The sequence below is a fragment of the Marmota monax genome, unplaced genomic scaffold (genome assembly GCF_021218885.2).
Source record: "Marmota monax isolate L192 unplaced genomic scaffold, Marmota_monax_Labrador192_F-V1.1 WCK01_AAM20220418_F8-fsc00104, whole genome shotgun sequence".
Lineage (NCBI taxonomy): Eukaryota > Metazoa > Chordata > Mammalia > Rodentia > Sciuridae > Marmota > Marmota monax.
In genome coordinates, this window is record NW_026693836.1 from 1,866,332 (window position 1) to 1,888,975 (window position 22,644).

The following is a 22,644-nucleotide window of genomic DNA, read 5'->3' on the forward strand; positions in this document are numbered from 1 at the left end:
GGCACAGGGAGCAAGAGCCTGTGAGACTGTGCCTCCAGGTCAGGTCTAGATTTGGGCTCACGGCACTGGAAGAGTCAGCTCCCGGGCCAGGAGGCGGGGAAGGGCCAGTCGCCGCCGCCTCTTGGAAAATCCTTGCTGCGCTGTGACCGGCTTGCACACTCGGCAGCCGCCTCTCCGCTTCACGCACCCTCCGGTAACAAAAAGTATTCAGTAATAGCCTTTTGCTGCAACTTTTTTCCTGATAATCCTTCTTCTTCTTAACTTTCTTTTTCTTTCTGACTAGAGTTCCTGGGCTTCCATCAACACATGCCCTAACTATTCTTGGTTCCACTGGGGTGCCTTCTTCCCTTAGTAATTTACTTCTCACCCCTTCCATATTTTCATCACAAAGACAATACAACATTTCAAGACAAAACAAGACACAAACATACTGTATCAATCTTCTCCATTTTCTCAAAATGGTCATTTTTCCTCTCACCCTATCTGCCTAGGGACAAGCAGATTTGCTCCTGTCCTATCTATGGACGGGCAGCATTTTTTCGTCACTTACCCCCGAGTGTCCTGGGGCTCCCCGTACCGGGCCACCATCTGCCGCAGTCCGGCTGGCTGCAGCAAAATAACCGGGGGGTGACGAGCAACTTGTGTGCATTGATACAGCAGGAATGGGAGCCGTTTATTGCAGGACAGGAGCAGTATTTATACATTCCACACAGCTTACCTAATTAGCATAAACTAGATACATCAGTCAACCAATAAGGAATTTCCACACTTAATGGCTCGCTTTTGTTACTTCTCAAACCACTCCCTCTGGCATTTTGCCAGGCACCATCCAGACTTGTTTACGAACTCTAACATTCCCCTGGCAAAATGCCAGGTGTTATTTTGACTTGTTTACAGATTCTAACATGCTGTTTTTGTTACTATTGCTCTGTAGTATAGTTTGAAGTCTGGTATCGCTATACCGCCTGATTCACACTTCCTGCTTAGCATTGTTTTTGCTATTCTGGGTCTTTTATTTTTCCATATGAATTTCATGATTGCTTTCTCTATTTCTACAAGAAATTCCATTGGGATTTTGTTTGGCATTGCATTAAACCTATAGAGAACTTTTGGTAATATCGCCATTTTGATGATGTTAGTTCTGCCTATCCATGAGCAGGGTATATTTTTCCATCTTCTAAGATCTTCTTCTATTTCTCTCTTTAGGGTTGTGTAGTTTTCATTATATAAGTCTTTCACCTCTTTTGTTAGGTTGATTCCCAAGTATTTTATTTTTTTTGAAGATATTGTGAATGGAGTGGTTGTCCTCATTTCCATTTCAGAGGATTTGTCGCTGATATACAGGAATGCCTTTGATTTATGCGTGTTGATTTTATATCCTGCCACTTTGCTGAATTCATTTATTAGCTCTAATAGTTTCTTTGTAGACCCTTTTGGGTCTGCTAGGTATAGGATCATGTCACCTGCAAATAGTGATAATTTAAGTTCTTCTTTTCCTATTTTTATGCCTTTAATTTCTTTCATCTGTCTAATTGTTCTGGCCAGTGTTTCGAGAACTATATTGAATAGAAGTGGTGATAGAGGGCATCCCTGTCTTGTTCCAGATTTTAGAGGGAATGCCTTCAATTTTTCTCCATTCAGAATGATGCTAGCCTGGGGCTTAGCATAGATAGCTTTTACTATGTTGAGGTAAGTTCCTGTTATTCCTAGTTTTTCTAATGTTTTGAACATAAAGGGATGCTGTACTTTGTCGAATGCTTTTTCTGCGTCTATCGAGATGATCATATGGTTCTTATCTTTAAGTCTATTGATGTGGTGAATAACATTTATTGATTTCCGTATATTGAACCATCCTTGCATCCCAGGGATGAATCCTACTTGATCATGGTGCACAATTTTTTTGATGTGCCTTTGTATCCGATTCGCCAGAATTTTATTGAGGATTTTTGCATCTAGGTTCATCAGAGATATTGGTTTGTAGTTTTCTTTCTTTGAGGTGTCTTTGGTTTCGGAATCAGGGTGATGTTGGCCTCATAGAATGAATTTGGAAGAGCTCCCTCTTTTTCTATTTCCTGAAATAACTTGAAAAGTATTGGTATTAATTCTTCTTTAAAGGTTTTATAAAACTCCACTGTATACCCATCCGGTCCTGGGCTTTTCTTGGTTGGTAGTCTTTTGATTGCTTCTTCTATTTCATCCATTGATATTGGTCTGTTCAAATTGTGTGTATCCTCCTGACAGTCTGGGCAAATCATATGACTTAAGAAATTTATCGATGTCTTCACTATCTTCTATTTTATTGGAATATAGGTTTTCAAAATAATTTCTAATTTTCTTCTGTATTTCTGTAGCATCTGTTGTGATATTGCCTTTTTCATCCCGTATGTTAGTAATTTGAGTTCTCTCTCTTCTTCTCTTCGTTAGCATGGCTAAGGGTCTGTGGATCTTATTTATTTTTTCGAAGAACCAACTTTTAGTTTTGTTAATTTTTTCAATAGTTTCTTTTGTTTCAATTTCGTTGATTTCCGCTCTGATTTTAATTATTTCTTGCCTTCTGCTATATTTGCTGTTGTTTTGCTCTTCCTTTTCTAGGGCTTTGAGATGAAGTGTGAGCTCATTTATTTGTTGGTTTTTCCTTTTTTTGAGGAATGACCTCCAAGCGATGAATTTCCCTCTTAAATCTGCTTTCATTGTGTCCAATAGATTCCAATTTGTTGTGTCTGTATTTTCATTTATCTCTAAGGATTTTTTGATTTCCTCCTTTATGTCTTCTGTAACCCATTGATCATTCAGTAACATATTGTTCATTTTCCATGTGATGTAGGATTTTTCCTTCCTTCTTTTATCATTGATTTCCAGTTTCATTCCATTATGATCAGATAAAATGCATGGTATTTTCTCCACCCCTTTGTATTTACTGAGGGTTGCCCTATGGCATAATATATTGTCTATTTTTGAGAAGGATCCATGTGCTGCTGAGAAAAAAGTATATCCACTTGATGGTGGTATATATATTCTATATATGTCAGTTAAGTCTAGGTTATTGATTGTGATATTGAGTTCTATAGTTTCTTTATTCAACCTTTGTTTGGAGGATCTGTCCAATGGTGAGAGAGGTGTGTTGAAGTCACCCATAATTATTGTGTTGTGGTCTATTTGATTCTTGAACTTGAGGAGAATTTGCTTTATGAACGTCGCAGCACCATTATTTGGTGCATAAATATTGATAATTGTTATGTCTTGTTGGTGAATGGTTCCTTTTAACAGTATATAATGTCCTTCCTTATCCCTTTTGATTAACTTAGTATTGAAGTCGATTTTATTCGATATGAGGGTGGCCACCACTGCTTGCTTACGAGGACCGTGTGCGTGGTATATTTTTTCCCAACCTTTCACCTTCAGCCTGTGTATGTCTTTTCCAATCAGATGTGTCTCCTGGAGGCAGCATATTGTTGGATTTGTTTTTTTAATCCATGTTACCAGCCTACGTCGCATTATTGGAGAGTTTAAGCCATTAACGTTTAGAGTTACTATTGATATATGGTTTGTACTTCCAGCCATGTTTGATTATTTATCTTTTTTTTTTAAATTTAGTTTGTTTCTCCATAATTAGCTTTCCCCCCGCCCTCTGTCTTTACTGAGGCACTTCCCACTGATGGTTTTGGTTATTGTTTTTCATTTCTTCCTCGTGTAGTGTTTTGCTCAAGACGCTTTGCAGTGCTGGTTTTCTGGCTGCAAATTCTTTTAGCTTTTGTTTATCATGAAAGATTTTTATTTCGTTGTCGTACCTGAAGCTTAATTTTGCTGGATACAGAATTCTTGATTGGCATCCATTGTCTTTCAGTGTTTGAAATATGTTGTTCCAGGATCTTCTCGCTTTCAGCGTCTGTGATGAAAAATCCGTTGTTAACCTTATTGGTTTACCCCTGAATGTAATCTGCCTCCTTTCTCTTGTAGCTTTTAATATTTTCTCTTTGTTCTGTATATTGGATATCTTCATAACAATGTGCCTTGGCGTTGGTCTACTGTGATTTTGTGTGCTCGGTATCCTGTATGCATCTACAATTTGTATATCCGTTTCCTTTTTTATTTCTGGAAAGTTTTCTGTAATTATTTCATTCAGCAGGATACTCATTCCCTTGGTTTGAATCTCTATACCTTCCTCTATCCCCATGACTTGTAAGTTTGGTTTTTTTTATGTTATCCCATATCTCTTGGATGTTTTTCTAGTGATTTTTTTACCAGCCTTTCTGAGTTGGCTAGACTCTTTTCAAGATGATATATTTTGTCTTCATTATCTGACGTTCTGGCTTCTACTTGCTCCACTCTGTTAGTGATACTCTCATTTGAGTTTTTAATTTGGTTTATAATTTCCTTCATTTCTAGAATTATTGTTTGATTTTTTTTATTATCTCTATCTCCTGATAAAGATGCTAACTTCTTCTTTTATCTGTTTATGTAATTCATTTTCAATGTGTTCTTTCACTGTTTGAATTTGCTGTCTCGTATCCTCTTTAAGGTTCCATTCCATCTAAGGTGTTCCTTGAGTTCTTTATATGACCATTTTTCTGATGACTCTAGGTCCTCCTGAATATTTAGGCTGTCCTGCATTGTTTGTACTCCTTTTCTTCCTTGCTTTTTCATGCTGCTCATGTTACTTCTTGTTCTGTTTGACTGCTGAGTTACTGTTTACTCTTATAAATTTATTTGATGCTGTCGCCGCTGGTTTCAATGAAGTTATCTCCTCCGCTGCGTTATGGTGATGTCAGTTCTCTGCCATGGTGGTATCCCATGCAAATGGTGACAGTTCGTTCCCTTTGCCGGGTGACCAATGCAACGGGTGGGTCCTGACTATCTCTCCCAAGCCCCGTTTCAAACCTGTGGCCACTGCCTATGAAGGCTTGGTTGGCTTTTACCTCCATAAGTTAATAAGGGCCGACCAGTTATTTCAGTGGGGTCGTTAGTGCTGAGTCACGGCAGTTTGGCTGCAAGAAGCAGGCCGATGGGAGCTTGAATGCAGCCGATCCGGGTTTGGTGTGTGTTCTGAGAGGCCCAGACTGTGCACCCCAGATCCACGTCAGCTCAGCATTGCCTAGTGATCCTGAGCAAGCAGCATTTAGACAGTTTACGACTCCCTATGCCCGCGCAGCTGAAGAGGTCAGAGACTTGATCTCTCCGCTCTCGTTGCCATGTTGGATCTCTCAGAAAATATTTACATTATTTATAAATGCATTTGGCAGCAAATAATAGAAAGCCCAAATAAGGCAGCTTAACTAGAGGTTTATCTTTCTAACATAAGAAGTAGTCGGCAGTGGGAGCTTGGGAGCTTTGGTTCTGGTTCTCAGCAATACTAACACTAATGTTTCTGTGATTCTCTTAAGTTTTCTACAAGAGTATTTTGTTTATAAGTTTACCACATGGTTGCAAAATAGCTGTCCCACTCAATACAAGAAGAAGAAAAGAAGAGAAAAGGGCAATGTTACCTGACACCTAAATATCTGGAAAACAAAACAATTCACACTGTCTCCTCCCTTATGCACATTTCTGGTCATTTCATCAGCCTAAATTGAACACATGCTAGCTGCAAAGGAAATCAACCATGATCATCACTGAGGATTCAGAATATTTCTTTTCTAAAGAAATATAGTGCTATTTAAGCAACACCACAGGAACAAATATTGGGTAGCTGTTTTAGTCAGCTGCTTTTTTTTTTCCTGCTGTGACCAAAAGACTTAATGGGAACACTTTTAGAGGAGGAAAAGTTTATTTGGGGCTCACAGTTTCAGAGGTCTCAGTCCATAGATAGCCAATCCTGTTGCTCTGGGCTGGAGGGGAGGCTGGACATCATGGAGGAAGAGTGTGATAGAGGAAAGCAGCTAGGAATATTGCACCAGGAAACAGAGAGAGACTACCCCCACCACTGACAAAATATATACTTTAAAGGCATGCCCCCAATGACTCAAATCCTCCTGCCATACCTCACCTATTTACAGTAACCATCCAGTTATCAGGGGAGCAATGCACTGATTAGATTAAGGCTCTCATAATCTAATTATTTTACCTCTAAGCACATGAGCTTTGGGGGGATAACTCATATCTAAACTGTAACAGTAGAAAAAAGCAGTCTTGCACCACATTGCAGACTCCAGCTTAGACTTTGTGCAAATTGCCTTATGAATTAGAGGCATTGAAAACTGTGCAAACAGTTGATCCAAATCCTTCTAACCTGCTCCGTGTGAAGAGAACATGCCTAATGTCTGTATTAAGTATTAAGTGTCATGGACAATGAAGGAAACATTTTTGAACAAGCCATCTGCTGCCCCGAACCCCACCCTTCACTTTGGGACAGCATCTCTTCTTTTCATTATATCCCACAGGACAGTTGTAGTTAATGTGGATATAATGGATGCAGTGTTGGAGCACATTTGACCATGGCTGGTTCCCCATCAAATGGCATCCAAACAAACAAGCATGAAGCCTGTTGTTTCTGTCTCACCTGCTGAGACATGGAACAACAGCCAGTTGTGGTCTCTTTACGTAGTCTGCAGGAGCCTAATGCTCCTCTGACCATCACCAGAAATTGGAGGCTTATTTCCTGTTGGCTCATTTACTATCAAAACTCAGAAATAAAGGCTGATGTTGACTCAATTATTCTCTAGATTAGTGAGTCAAAGTCAAATAATTCTTTGAAAATTTTAGGAATGAATGCTTTCCAATGACCATGATTCCAGCTTTGTACAAGGTAGCTGTTTTCTTATCCTGATATTGCCATTGAGAAGCAAATTTGAAGTTCCCTTTCTATACTCAGTCATTATTTAAGGTGAAAAAGGTATAATATAAAGTTTAAGATATTTCTTATTTAGTTGAGATACCAAAAGAAGTATTTATTATTTACAAGATATGCAGTTGCTTTTGCTTATGATGCAACTTCTTGGTAACAATTTATTTCATTCTTTTTTTCTAGATGAAAAGAAAAACAAGGCTTCCAATTAAAAAGCATCTAGGCCAAATGGTAGGCTTTCTTTTATTACTATGTTTTTCTCACTGCAAAGCCTGGAGTCAGAACCACAGAATCAGGGTATTCACGTTTCTTTACAGTTTAAGCAGAGTGAAGAAGTGAATGAATAGAAAGAGGCCATACTAGGTGAAAACTAGAGGAATGAGGATTTTCTTGATTTTCTTAGAGAACTCACATTTTGATGGCTCCTAATATTGGGGTAGAGTATTTCATAAAATTCAGAAGGCAGGAATTATGAGTATAGCAACCTATAAAACATTTCAAAAATACCTATTAACCTGCATATTTTATCCTAGAACAAAGAAACTCAGTAGGCAGTTTTCTTTAATCACTCCCCAAGATTATTACAGGATGAATTACATATCCATCTCCTGTTGCTCTTAGCCCTTGAATGATTTGCAGACAACACGGACTCCCCATGTGTTTAGGAAAGGGAGGTGGTAGCACTGACCTTTAAATAGCTGAGCGATGTGGGCCCTAGCCACTGGATCTGTCAGCAACTAGCCATTTGGCAGTGACTTCGAGAAACTTGCTTAACCTAAGAGAGTTCTCACCAGTAAAACAAAAGGGTTATTTGTCTCCTTTAACTTCCAAAATGAGTGCGTTGTTTCACGTTGGAGTGCACAGTTTCAGGTAATCTGGGAATTCCTGAGCTATTGATCTGGGCCTAAACAGTTTTTAAAGATGCACAGAGAAGAGGTAGAAGCTCCTACCCATCCCTGTGCCTACATTTCTCTTCCTCTTTCTCACAAGAGGACAGGGTGGTACCGGTGGGAGGCTATGATTTTCATTGTTCCTGATGAGCTCTGGATGTTGCTTAGGCCCCAGTTCCTGTCTGGTTCTTGCCCCATTTGGTATTTGGGTGTGTTTCTCCTTATTTTTTTTCCTCTGAGTTCTCAGACATTCCTAGTGCTCTTGACTCCTGTCCCCAAGCCAAACCTGCCCTCCAGCTTCAGAATGCCACTCTTTACTTACCATCCACTTCTCCACTCTCTGAAAATGAAGCCAAATTTAGGGAGCTGGTAGATTACTTGACTAATATGATGGACGTTAGGGTGACAAATGATGCTGGACTTTGGCGAGGGTATTTGCATCTCACCATCTTGTGCCCCTGAAAAAGATCTTAAATTAGTGGAATATGTGGAAGAGATAAGAATAACAGCTTATAAGAAGTTCTCATCCTATGCCAAAGGCTTCATGAAATCTGTGATCAGATCTGTTAGCCTATTTATGGCTTCTGAGCATTGTGTCATCTTTAAAAAGGCTTCTCCCCTGTCAGGATTATAGAAATATTTTTTTGGAAGATTTCCTTCCTTCCTTCCTTCCTTTCTTTTTATTTTACTTTAGTTTGTTTATAGATTTCTGATTCATATATGACTCCAGATAGTCTTCTAAATTTACTTTCAAACCCTTATATCTTATTTTAGGAAAGAAAATAAGATATAAAATTTCGACAGAAAACAAGTGAACTTCTAGTAGTCCCGGAATTGGAAAACCACTCAAGGAGAAATCAGTGATCCAAACCACCCATAAGATCCTAGCATCCTCTAGGGCAACTCTGGAATCCTAGAAGTTGTAAACTAGAGCAAGCCCCTTCTCATATTTATCAAGGATGTTTCAGGATCAGTCTGCCAGGGTTTAGGGCTCGGGAGAGGTAATGAACCAGTCCTTTGAGTTAGTTCCCCAGTCAGTAGTGAGAGGGAATAGGCTTATCAAGGGCGTACTCATGGCATCAAACATGGTGAAAAAGCACAAAAGTGTGCAACCTTAGAACTTTTTTTTCTCCATAAAATCACTAATATCATCTGAGGCCCCACCCTAATAGTTTTGTCTAACTAATTATTTCCCAAAGGTGCCTCCTCCAAATACCACTAACATGTGAATCCGGAGACTAAGTTCCCACCTTCCTTAAAAGTAAGTATCTTAAAATGAAGGGAAAGGTTTAGTGGAATGTGTTAAAGACCCACAGTTTCCCATATTTGAGGATTTATGTTTCATTTAATCACCATCAATAAGGGGATGCATGTGTTTGTGATGCAGAATGGGAATCCAACAAAATTCATGAAAAATGTATTTAGATAATATGATCATCCTAATATCATGGGGAACATACATACAAAATTAGCCTGGAGGAATTTTTGTTGAGGTAAATGAAGTCAAGAAATAATGCATGGAGGGAAGTGTTGGGGAATGGTATTGGCCAAATTATATGGTTATATTGTGTGCCTGAATGAATATGTAACAACAAAGTTTATCATTGTGTACAACTATAATGCACCAATAAAAATGTAGGAAAAAAAAAGAAAAAGAAATGGGCAGAGAAGAAATTCATCTTTGTCAAGTCTTTCTTGGAAAACAACAAATAGGTCTTAGGTTAGAAGGATGGTGGACCCCAAATGGTTGCAGATTAATTGTGTTCTTTTGATCTATTTTAAGATACCTAAAAATATATTTAAACTCATGAAACACAGCAGAACACGATATCAGGATGTGAAAGATGTGGTTGGTCATCCCAGAGGTCAGAGGTGAGATCAACAAGGGGACCCTGAGCTGGATCCTGTTCTTGAGTCAGGGCTGGCTTCTGTCAGGTTGCCACAGCTACACCCAAATGTATAGCATTTCATAAAGGACATCAGACTTAAAAAAAAAAAAAATTCCAGAGTTAAATTTCCAGTAAATCAATTATCACTTAAGCTAAGATCTATTGAAGAGGAACAAATCCTCATCCTGTGTTACTGCTTGCCTACTCTGTCTTGAAGCATAGATGAAATGGTTTTGTTGATTTGTATGTGTCCCCCTGCCCCAACTTTATATGCTGGAAACTTAATTTTCAAATTCATATGTTGGTGGTGTTTAGAGGAAGGGCTTTTGGGAGTGGTAATTAGAGTGAGATGAGGTTATAAGAGTGGGGTCCCAGGATGGGATTATAGGCTAAGAAGAAAAAGGGGGACCTGAGCCTTCATGCTCTTGTGCTCTCTCATGTGCTCTGCCATATTATGGTGCAAAAAGGGGCCCTCACCAAGTGCTGGCCTCTTGATGCTGAGGCATGGACTGAATCAACCTCTGTTGTGTAACAGCTATCCAGTCAGTAGTATTCTGTTAGAGCAACAAAAAATGGACTGAGACATTTGATATCTCTAATATCAGAGGCTAGGAGCCTGGGATATTAGCCTGAGATATTAATCTGGGATTTACAAGCTCATTAATTTGCTGATGTCCCTTAATGTCTCTGAGCCTCAGCTTCTCCACCTGTAAGAAGAGAAATAAATAGTTCCCCCTTATCTGGAGAGGATCTCAGCAGATACATGAAATTGTGGGTAATATCAAACCATATATATAATTGTTTTTAGTACATTACATAAAAACCTATAGTAAAGTTTACTTTATAAATTAGGCACAGTAAGAGATTAAAAATAATAACTAACAATAAAATTAAAAGTATAAAAATAAAATGTAATAAAAGTGATGTGAATATGGTCTTTTTCTGGAATTTTCCATTTAATATGTTTGGACCATATTATTCTTCAGTAACTGAAACTACAGAGAAGCAGGGGCCACTGGATTGCTTAATTCATAGAGTTTCTAAGAAGAAAAAGCTAGTGAATGCATTTGAAAATTTTGGAAAACTGTGCAGATGGTGGAGACTATCAAATATATCAGTGCTATAAATGGTTATGAATCTTTTTGAAGGGGTTCTTTCTGATATAGGTCAGATTCCTTCAGATGACAATAAAATATTTACCTTGCCTCATTGCACCCTGAAGCATTTAGGATTACAAATACAATTTTAAAACACATAACATTAGAAGGAAAATTTGAATTGTATTTTCTACTCGATAATGGAGGGTGTGGTAAATTAAGCTTTTCAGGGCCCTGATCACATTGACTACTGTTGTTCATTTCCCTGTGTCTAGCTAACTGAGTACTGGGCACATAGAAGACAATAATAGAGGTTGTTTGGTGATCAGAGATAACAGAACTATGCTCCAAATTTACCTGCAATGTGGACAGTCAGGGTACTCATATCCTGTTAGAGTCTTATAGTACTTCCATATCGATCAGAATCAGCTCAAATAAAAATGCCAAAATTACCTCTCCTTTTGGGGAGATGAAATGGTGTGTAGAGAAAGGCACTTGAGCACCCTGCCACTGCCTTTGTCTACATTGTCACCTACCTGCCACAAAGATGTGTGACTTTCATTTGCTTCAAAGCTCACTTTTCCAAAAACTGGACTTTGGAGAACTTGATGGGAAACAGACTTTAGCAGGCAGTTTATGAGTAGACATCATTAGTATTTCTCCTTTTTCACTCAGGCATCTGTAAGAGTTGTTTTTACCTAACAGAATTTTGACAATTAGAACCTTCCTCAGGCCAGCAGAGCCCGAAGGATTCACAGAGCTGCTGGGGGGAAACTGCCTCTATGGACTAACGTGTTTTAAACCTCTGCTTCTGAAAGTTGGGGCCCAACTTAAATTCTTCCTGCTGCGCTTCTGTTGCTGGGCACCTATCTTTCTTTGTTCTGTGTCTGAGACAGTAAACAGAGCATAATGGTTGCACAAGCACCAAGTTCTTTTGTGATAGCCTGGGAGCTTTATACAAGGGGTTCTGAACAGGTTGCAAAAGAGGCTGCTGTTGAATGCCAAACAAAACAAAACAAAATAAAGATAAAACAAAAAAGCAACAACAACAAAATCCCTCTCCAGTCTTGGCTTGTTAGCGTTTTCTAAGGCTTTGGGGATTTTACCTATCAGTGAGTTAGAAAACTTGACAGTTTCTGCAGTAATAAATGTAAAAAAAAAAAAAAAAAAATTGAAACTTGCACACAGGATGATAAATAGAAATTTCTGATCTGTGCTTTATAAACAAAAGCCCTGTCAGTATGTACTTTTCTTAGTCACTAGAAATTAGCAAAACATTAAAAAGGCTTTGTACATTTAATGTTCTAAACTGAAGGTTGCAAATCTTAGCATAAGAAGAAAACACGCCACAAAGTAGTTGAAGTTGTAGTGGAAAGAGAACTGAAGAAACAAGAAACCTGAATTGTTTTCCTAGAGATCATTTAGGACGTTCAAATGTCCTAAACATGGAAAGATGAAAGTCAAAATAAATTGCTAATTTTTGAAGTGTCGCAAGACTCCCATGTATGTTGAAAGTAGTGGATTTCTAGTATTATGATTGAAATATTTGGCATAAATTCAGGAAAGCTGCCCTCTCCCTCTCCCTGCTTCATTGATGTCCTAGCAATTCTGTGTCTGCCTAGTAGGAAAGCTAGCAGAGCTCTTGACTCTGTTATGGTCTGCCTTCTGACTTTGAGCAAGACATTTCTTTTTCCTTGCCCTTGGCTTCCTTAGCAGAACAACGAGAGACAGTTTATGCATTAAACTTCAGGGTACTTTGAGATACATGATTTCATAAGAGCTCTGTGAGATAGGTGAGGAGCAAGGTCAGACTTTAAGTGTTTTGCCCAGGGTCACTAGACAAACAGGAGTACAACTCATGTCTTCGTGCTCCCAATCCAATTTCTTCTATCCTGCCTCACTGCATGGTTTGAATTTATTACAAACCCTTTTGGCATGGCATTGTAGAATGGACAAAAATATGCAAATAAATTAAGTCTTTTATTGCTTCATTGTTATTTATTTGAGTAAATATTCATTCGAATGTTGCTATTATGCCTCCAAAATGTGTAATTGTTTTATTATTGAGAATATTAGCACTTTGGAAAGAAAGGCTTTAAATATTGGATAAATATAGCAAATATTGAATAATGTGAAGTATTTTAATGAGTTTCCATTGACTTTAGTTTGCAAATTATGGTAATGGTGTAAAGGAAGAGATTTCTTATTAGGGAGACTGATGGGAGTACAATTTGTGTGTGTGTGTGTGTGTGTGTAAAAACATGTATGAATATACTTATAGCTTTCAGATATTGATATTGAATTGTTATTGAATGCTATACACAATTGTGTAAATGTTAAGAAATTCAAACCTGTAATGAAATATTTATCATATTGAAAACTATGTAATTGGGAATGTTGTTTGGGATAATTTATTTAGCCCAACTCTACAGTGTGGTGGATCAAGAGTAAGTTAACATTATTTAGTGCTCCTGTTGTCCAGTTAAACATGAGCTGTGGTTGAGTGGATAATGAAATGCAGTGCACATAGGTGTGTTTTCTTTCTTTCTGTTTTTGTTCTGAATGAGAGTTCCATCAAAACCTCTCTCAGATATTAAAAGTCCTTCTCTGATCTGAATAAATATTTTATCTTCAGGCAGGTCACATATTATAGTTTGTTTAACAAAATAAAGGCTTGTGGCAGAGGCACATGAACTGCAGATAATGGTAAAACAGCACTGGACATAGCCCCCCAGGGCAGGTGCAGAGTGTTATTTTAGCAGTAAACCCCTCCTTATTAAAGTGTCTGTCATGGGGGCTTCAGAAACAGCTGACCTCCTTTCTAACTAAAGTGGCTATAAAACCACAGTCTAACTCCTTTTTCTTTTATCAGGGACCAAGGCACTTCAAGACTAAACACCAATTTCTTTTCTTTGGTTCTGTGAATTTCCTAACATAGTGGAATCTAAAGTGAATGAAAAACTGAATTTGAACTTGGTTTTTGAAAAAAATGGAGTTTTCCATTTTATGTTCTTGAGATTCAATTATTTTAAAAATTTACGGATTAAAGATACTTTGGTCATAAAATAAAGGGAATTTATAAGTGGAAAAATAATGTATTAAATAATAATACATATACAAACTATGAGATCTGGGATGAATTAACTTGACTAAAGGTCACACTGTTTTCTTAAGATAGCCCTCTTTATCTTAGAATTCCTTATCAGATCTCCCTACCTCTTACCTACCTACCCCTAGATTATATCCCACACATGCTAGCTACAAAAACTCAAGCAGCTTTTCTATCATGATGCTTCTCTGATCAATAAAAGGAAAACTGACAAATTAGTGATTCCACAGTTGCTTCTAGGATAAAGCTCTTGGGCCTTAAGTTTGGTATTTAAGGTTTGAACTCTGCCCATTCTGTCCCTGTTTTTCCTCCAGGTTGGCTAAACTGAGTCTGACCCTTTCTCGAGTACAAGACAGGCCTTGTACTTTCCCACATGTGTTTATTTCCTTTGCTCCTTCTGGAGTTGGGGCTGAAAAGATCCCAATCAATCATTAGAAACCTTTCTGTCCTCTGTGATCCACCTCAGAGAACAGTGTGCTGCCATGGTGAGCAGTCTAGGCATTGAAGTCAGGTACGCCTATGTTGGAAATGTAACTACTAGGTATGCATACGTGGGCAAGGACAATAAAACTTCCAAACCTCAGTCTCATCATGTGCAAAACAGATAATGGTTTAGTTTGCTGTGAGAATAAAATATAATAATATAGGTCAGACACATACGATTGCAATGCTCAGCACTCAGCAGAATATTATTTGATGCTTTGTCCTCCATGCTGGGTCTCTGTTTCCCTGCTCCCACACAGCAATTAGTCTTCCCCTCTGTGTTCTCTTAGACCTTTGTGTCCTTATTCTATGGCATTTGCCATGTTCTTTTAGCATTTTCTTCCCTTAAGCTGCTTGAGGTTGGTTTCTGTTAGGTGTTCCACAAATGTTAGTTGAAATAAATTGAATTATAGAACAGTGTACTTAATAATAGTAAAGTTTAAATTATTTCAGCATAAAAGAAATAAGAATGTTAGATGATTGATAGTTCCTAAGTCATGCCAGAAACCTAAGCATCATATTTTTTAATAGTATTAACTGGAAACTGAACTTAAAATCGGCAGAATGGAAAACCAGATACTTACATTATTAGTTCTCCCCATATGACTCGGGAGGCCTGAAAAGGTCAAATAGGTACCTGAAGGTCATTCAGATGTTTAGTTATTTGTGTCCACAGCATTTGAGCTTCAGCACTACTGGTTTGATCTGCACCTGTATTAGTTCATTTTATGTTTCTATACATAGTATACTACAGACTGGGTGATTTATAAAGAAAAGAAATTCATTTGGCTCATAATGCTATAGAACGGGAGATTCAAGAGCCTGGCACCAACATCTGGCACACTGTGTCATAACATGGTGGAAGGTGAATAGGCAAGAGTGAGAGAGTAAGCCAGCAAAAGAGACAGGGCATGAAGAAGGACTTGTTCTATAACACCCACTCTGGAAAACGAACCCACTCCCACTAGTACTAACCAAATCCCCAGAGAATGGCATTAATTCATTTTTGAGGGTGGGTCCCTCATGATTTAAACACCTTCCATTGGATCCCACCTCCCAACACTGCCACAATGGTGGCCGTTCGACACATGAGTTTGTGGGGCACAGATATTGACCATATTGACGCCCTTTGTAAAGTTACAAACATTTATTATAGTAGTGATTCTTGAATGTTTAGACTCTCAATCCATACAAGCAGTGTTAATTCTCTATTAATCATAACTGACTTACCTGGAATCACTGAAATTCTAGAAACAAGAGTCAAGGATCCGCAACAGCGATAGCTAGCGTTGGTCTTTGAGCAGGAAGGAGGAACAGTAGTAAGTAGTCAGCATTTGGCTGGCACTGCAGGGCACCTGCACCTCTCCTCTATATACTGAATGGGTCTTCTCAGAATCCCTTTACCCCCTTAGCTGGCTGTCAGTTTAAAGCTCCATGTCCTGGAACTCAGAGTTCTCAAGAAGTCTAGTCTTGCAGTATCAAAGAAGAGTTAACAGTATACTACAGACTGGGTGATTTAAAAAGAAAAGAAGTTTATTTGACTCACTTTCATAATTTCCTCATGTACAATATATCATACTTTCTACTTCTGCTTCGTAAATGTCTTAAATTAAAAGTGATTTTTTTCCTCCATTAAGCAGTTGCAAAATACTTTTGAAGGGCACATGTTCTCCCACATGCTTGAGCTACAAAGCATTAACACTTCTACAAAGCGTTTCTTTAAGCATGATCCTTCTCTGATCCCTTGACCAAAATAGAAAGATAAATAAAAGCTAAAGGGGGGAGAAACATTTTTCATTGTCCTAAGTTGAGTAAATTATAAATAGTGAGAGATTTGAGTGAAAATGCAATTGCTAAGCAAGATAATTGACCAGGATTCCTGTATCCACATATTTCCATTTCTTCTCATTTAGAGTGACATCATGAAGTGATGAAAGTAATAATATAGAGGAGGTAACAACATTATATTTGGTAGATATTTGAAATTAGGAGTAATTTGAATATAATTAAAATTTTAATAAGATTATGTATTATGACTTTTGTCAAGATCTACTTTTATCAGGATCCATTTTATACCTTCCACATAAAAGTGTAATGTATTGCTTCTGAATTATTTTCATTACTTGTTAATTTCAGTCATTTATAGAGGGATTCCAGAGGATTCCACTGATAAAGGAGAGATTCTGCCATGAATTAGGAAGACTAGTCCTATGTGCAAATAATGCCATTTATATGTATTTTATAATCCTTTCCCTGGTAGAAGGTGGAAACACCACCTTAAGGAAGAAAGATATCTGCCTCAATTATGGGAAGTCTTTGAAACAGCCCCAGGCCAGCATTTGTGAAACCTGTTCAGAACTCCTCTCTTCTGTCAGTGAAGAGCTGACTCAGATAAGAATTGGCCACAATTAAATTAAGCTTATGTGAGGAAATGTCAAGTTGGAGGGACTGCCCTGTGTGTTCATCATTGATTAGACCTGTGGAAATCCTTACCCGGAAGGGCCTTGTGCTGCCAGGATCTTGATGAACCCTGCATATATTAGAAAGGAGAGTGCTCACCAGCCCATGTCTGGTGGTTGTGCAGCAGCCTTACACATGGAACCATCTCTGTCACCTGTTCTATTTGAGCACCTTTGGAAGTGTCCTTAGCCCACATGCTCCCATGTTAGGTGTTGGATCCAGCTTCTATTTGCCTGCAAAGGGAACCTGAATTGTTTTTTTCATTAAAAAAAGGCGGGAAATTTCCCCAAAAGTCTTTCCCTCTTGTCTTAGTCATCGAATGTATTGCAAAGCTCTCAAATGATTTCACACTGAAATTTTCAGTCTTTGATTTTTCCTTTAGGTTAATTCATCAATTATGGCTTTTTTGATAGGCAGGAAAATTTTACAGTCAATCAGATGATGGACATAACATGATGTATTAGAATTATTATATACTTCTTTGGATTTGAATAGGGTAATTTGAAATTATGTATTCTACCATAACTACTCCCTCCATTATATAACTAAATATATAAATACTTAGGGGTATAAAAAGCATCATACATTATTGACCATATTCTACTTATAAGTGTATGGTTTAGAAGTGTAAAGTATATTCTTATTGTCTAAAGCAACTGTAAATTAAAGGTTTGAGGTGGTATTAACTCAGGGTCAAAAGCACACAATGTGTCACATAGATTGTGATCATGTTGTAATTCGTAAATGAAATTAAAATTGAATCAATGGAGAAAGAAGAAGAAGTATAACAAGAGATCATTTTTAAATTTCCCCCCAAGACACACAACAAAACCCAAAGTTTCAAAAGCAACAGATGAATAAATGTTGTATCATAAGGTTATATATTCTATATACCTTTTATATGAACCTGAAAGACAAAATTATATGAATAATTAATTTGTCTATTTCGGGTTTATTAATGAAGAGATCAATAATCTGTTAAGTGAGAACAGATCTTAAATGTTTTACAAAACAAATAATGAGTAATTATCTGATTGCAAAACCAAATAATCTAAATTACTATATAATATTTCTTGGTGGTTTCTGAGTGAAATAGCAAATCCAAGATTGCTCTTTAGGAGAAGTAAACTCATAGATGACATGGCTTTCATCTGAGTTTCTATGGCAATATGTAAATAATCATGTTCTTTCAACTTCTAAAAAATCACATTGAAACCCAGTAGTGTTATAACCATTCATTTTTGGTCCAGGCCTTGGGCTTTCATCTAGAGCTACCATCCACTAGCCTGGTTGTGATGTGCACACAGCTTTGAGTGCCATCATTTCACTTCCAAGGGCAGGGTGCTGCTTGATAATACCCCTGAAGTGCCTTCTCCCAACCTCCCTAACTAGAAATGCACACTTTCAAGTTAGCTTAGATGACATAGCAGTGATGCATAGGACATAGCAACATGGTGAGCCCTCTTTCTGTGTCAGATGTTATTTCCCAATTTAACAAATGCTTCTCAGATGCCAGGTATTTGTTCTTGCAGAATATTTGTGAGGCAAAAGCCTAGTTGATGCCAAAACATATGGTTAGGCATATTTGGTCTAAGTAATTGTTTACTAACTATATCTCTATGTCATTTGTTTTATCTTCCAGAAAATGTATAAGTAATAGAAAGGTGATTTTGTTACCCAAATGAAGCTCAGAACTAACGTGTTGTTTTGATGTAGAAAATGGCAATTCCTGGAAAATAGTGGTGGAGCTTAGTGGAGTCTTTTAAACTTGAAGTGTTTGGTGTATAAATTTTTCTGTTGCTAAGTTTATTATTAATATTATTTACTTTTGTCTCATAGAATCTGCTAATAACACATGAGAGATTGACAAGCAAGCTTATATTTGTAGTGACTGAGTGACATTTGCTCATAGTGGTCAAATCTCTAGGGCTTCTTTCTTTAGTTAAAAGAAAGAGGAAATGGGAAAGGTCTGTTAAACACAATAGAAATCTATTCTAAATGAAAATTCAGATCTGAACCCCTTGGGTAGAATAGTTTGGTAAAGGTTAAACAAACCTTTTCTCACTCTTGTGGGACTTTAAAATAAATTTCATCTAAATTCTTGTCAGCTTTCCTATACAGCTGTCCCCAAACATCTGCTGTGGATGCTCAAAATTGCCACTCCTGCCTTTCACCGTTTACATATGCTTATGTAAACTATTTATTTGTAATACATAATTAGTGGCAAAGTGTATGCTTCGTTTTTAACTACATATACTCAGGGGTGGACTAGAAGAAAACCATCTACTTAATATGTGGAATGAATCTGCTTGGTTTAAGGCTTGTCTGAGCAATGGTCTCGTTCACTTTCCAGAAGCTGTGGAGTGTAAGGGGTATTTTAAATCTATGTAGATTATTGTAGCATAGGGTAGAATTGTGGGAGTTGTGCTCTGTTTCTCCATCCAGGGCAGGGCTTAATAGTCTGCCTTATAAACTGCCTTATAAACCATGCTGCAGAATAAAATGATTTCCCCCAAAGTCATGGAAAAGTGTGGCCGCTTGAATGCTGGGGAGTATGTCATCTTAGTAGTCATGCAGAGAAAATTATGTAAACCTCTGGAGACATGGCCCTGTGTTGACCTGGAAAGATCAATCTTCCAGGGTCTTGATTTTGTTGGCAGAGTAATGCTTCTGTAAAGAGTGAGATTCAAGTCAGGTTGGTCGAAGACTGGAGAACATTAGTCCTTGGGAGCAAACAGGGATTCTAGCTGTCAGGGTGACTGATGGCCTTGCCACATGTGAATGCTTCCTGGAGAAATCAGGCCAAATTGTTCTACCACTGAGAGGAGAAGGTCCCTTCATTCTCTGTTCTGGCCAGAGAGCTCAGAACCCTGCCAGGATCCTATTGTGGGGACGAAAATCATCCGGGCACTAGCATAAGGATGTCCAGTTCTTCCCACTAGATTCCCAGAGAGAACCTCACCTGGGACATTATCCTGGGAATATTTCAATGGCAGCAGAGGGCTCTGTGCAGTGTCTCTGCCATAACACTATTCTTTTGGTAATTTTTTTCTATATTCTGGTTTCTATCCTTCTCAATATAATTTCACCACATTCCCTAACTTCCACATTGTAGACATTTACGACAGTTAATTCTTTGCTTTGGGGCTGTTCTATGTAGAATGTTTAGCATCATTTCTGACCTATGTCCCCTAGATACCAGTCTCCTGATTGTGGTAACAAAAATGTCTGTAGACATTGCCACGTGCCTTCTGGGAGTTCAAAATTGCTTCCAGTTGAAAACTACTAATTTATCCTATATTTTCTTAGAATTTCATAAGATATTTATGATTCATTGGCAATAAATAATCACTAAGCAGCTTCTATATCCAAAAATATTTGGTAGGGGCAATAGCAATATCCATAAGAGATAGTCCCCTTCTTTATATAGTTTACAGTCAAGTTGGAACAGCTGATAATAATCAAATAGTTTTACTAAAATGTGCTTAGAATGTCAGTAAGTATTGCAAAGGAAATGTACTGGGTGCTCTGATGACACAACTAGTCTTGGGCATGCTAGAAGACACCCTGCTTGTGTTTTTGTGATAGGGAGTTGGGGAAAGAAAAAAAGAGTTGAACTTGGGGAAACATGTGCAAAGCACCTGAGGAGGAGGTGCTCTGCCAGGAACAGAAAGAAGGCTTATGCATCCAGAGCACAGAGAGCAGTCTGAGATGATGCAAAATAATAATAATAATAATAATAATAATAATAATAATAATAATAATAATAATAAAATAAATACATAAATAATTAAAAAATAAAATAAAAATAAAATAGGGCCAAATTTGGCAGAACCTTCTCAGCCTTGTTGACAGTCTTGGCCTTTTTTGTCCTGAAAGTCTGGGAAAGGCATTGAAGTGTTTCAACAGGGCTAGGATATTCTGAGGTTTTAACTATGTGGCTGATTTGCTGTAGCAGGAATGCTGTGCGGCAGGTGAGGGTGCTGTTCTTTCCTGCACAGAGTGCTCATGTCTGGTCCTGTACTGGTACTCTCAGTCTCATAGGCCATGAAGTCTGATCTGCTCTCTCTCCAAGGCCCTGGATTTGAACTCACTGAGTTCTACATTCATTTTCTTTTAGAAAACTGTTACATTTTATTGATCTTTTAATTATGCCTTTCAATTTTAAAAGTAGCATCAAGGTCCCAAGGAGGGGATTGGAAAAACAAGTAGATTTTCCTTGTTCATGGAATTTTATTTGAAGGATACAGTATATCCCAAGAAGTCCTTCCATTGTCCACATCACTCAAGGGGCTGGATTTGTCCAGAATTATGATGTACAGCAGAATTAACAGAGACCAGGAAGTAGTTCATCATATCTTTTGGTGAGTTCCATAGCCTGCCTTGTTCTTGTTCTCTTCATTATTCTTCCAGAAGAGGACCTGTCCTTGGCCTCACACTCTGTGGCAGAGCCTTTATGGACAGCATTCTGTTCAGGCCAATTCTGAAGCTCTGAGAGTTCTTACACTTAGTTTACTTATGGCTGCTTAAGGATATAATGCTGAAGTTGTGTATGCTGGAAACAATTAGCTAGAAATTCTTGAAAAACTCTTTAGTCATGTGTCTATAAAAATGTCTACAAATATCCCACCCCTCTAAGGAAATATGCTCCCTTTCTTAAGTAGACATATAATAAGATCCAATAGACTCATGGTTTTGCAGCCTTGGGCTTTTATAGTTGAGATGGAGAGTAATTGAGAGTTGTCCATGTTGACCTGATCTTGGGAATATTGTGGGTAGTTTCCACCTGGGAATTGAACCAGCGACCCTAGTCTCATTAGCACTGAGTACTAATCTAGGCATCATTGGCATAAATGTATAAGCCAATAATAAATAATTTTAATGGGGAGTATGGGAAAGCTGGAAGCAACCAAATTTGCATTTTGCCTTATTTGCTAAGATGCTTGTAGTGATGGCAATGTGAACAGACAAGACTGACAAGATTTCTGGATTGTCAGCAAACTTCTAGATGCCATTTCTTGACCCATATGAGAGCTGTTTTAAATCCTGGAACATTTATTCCAGCCTATTTCCAAATAATTTTCTTTGCCTCCTCTGGTGTTATAATTTCTCTCAATATACACTGTGTTTATCTAAATGTTTTTTTTTAAAAAAAAACTCTTCTTTTTAAGTTCATGCAGATTGCTGTCTGAGGTAGTCTCAGCAATTTCCTGAAATTATTTCTTAATTTCTTATATAATTATATTCACCCCATCCTCCCATTTCCTGACCTTCATAAGGCTACATATAATATGGTAGTGTCCTATTATAGACAGTTGAGTATCTCTTGTCTCCTTAAATTTATTTAGCAATTATACGTTGGTTACCTACCATATGAGAACTCAGTGTTGCTGCCTTATATTCTGAGGTTATGTTTCACCAAATAGACACTTCTAAAAAACCCCATCCGAGCTTGCGGTTTGCTTTGTCCAGGGTAAAATCTGGTTCTATGTGCAATCATAAGAAGATTGAAAATTAAATTTTTTTTTTCCTGAAGAAGTCTGCCGAAGGTTCAGGATGTTTTCTCATTTATATCACGCTCCTCTGGGGTTTCAGTTCTATTGGAAATGGGCACGTGATGGCCTTTTTCTTGACTTATGTCACAGTTCTGTGCATGTCCCAGCCCTGCCATCAGGCACTGGCTTTCACTGGCCCTGCAAGACCTCAGTTCCTCAGCAGGAAAGGGGCCTGTGCATAGAGCCCCTCCATATTTTGTTTCCATGACTCTGGATTTAAAGACTCAGATACTTGTTTTCTTGAAGAAGACTCACTTTTAAAGGGTGATGGCAATTGGGATGGCTGTAGAGATGCTAACTTTTGGAAATATGGCAGATGGCATGGACTTGACAGAGCAATAAATATCCATCATATCAGAATATAGAAAGCAGAGGGCTCT

General features: G+C 37.9%; 1 protein-coding gene across 9 annotated transcripts in view; it reads left to right on the plus strand.

Annotated features, from left to right (window-relative positions):
* Positions 1-22,644, plus strand: part of Fat3 (FAT atypical cadherin 3) — a 624,627-nt gene that overhangs the window by 104,377 nt on the left and 497,606 nt on the right. Inside the window, exon 1 of one of the 9 annotated variants that reach the window (XM_058584985.1) lies at positions 6,953-7,012. The exons of 7 other annotated variants lie outside the window; for them this stretch is intronic. The gene's annotated coding sequence lies outside the window, so the exon portion shown is untranslated. Of the gene's footprint in view, positions 1-6,952; positions 7,013-8,342; positions 8,933-22,644 lie in introns of those variants that run through there. One more of the 9 variants, XM_058584986.1, reaches the window with a different exon arrangement.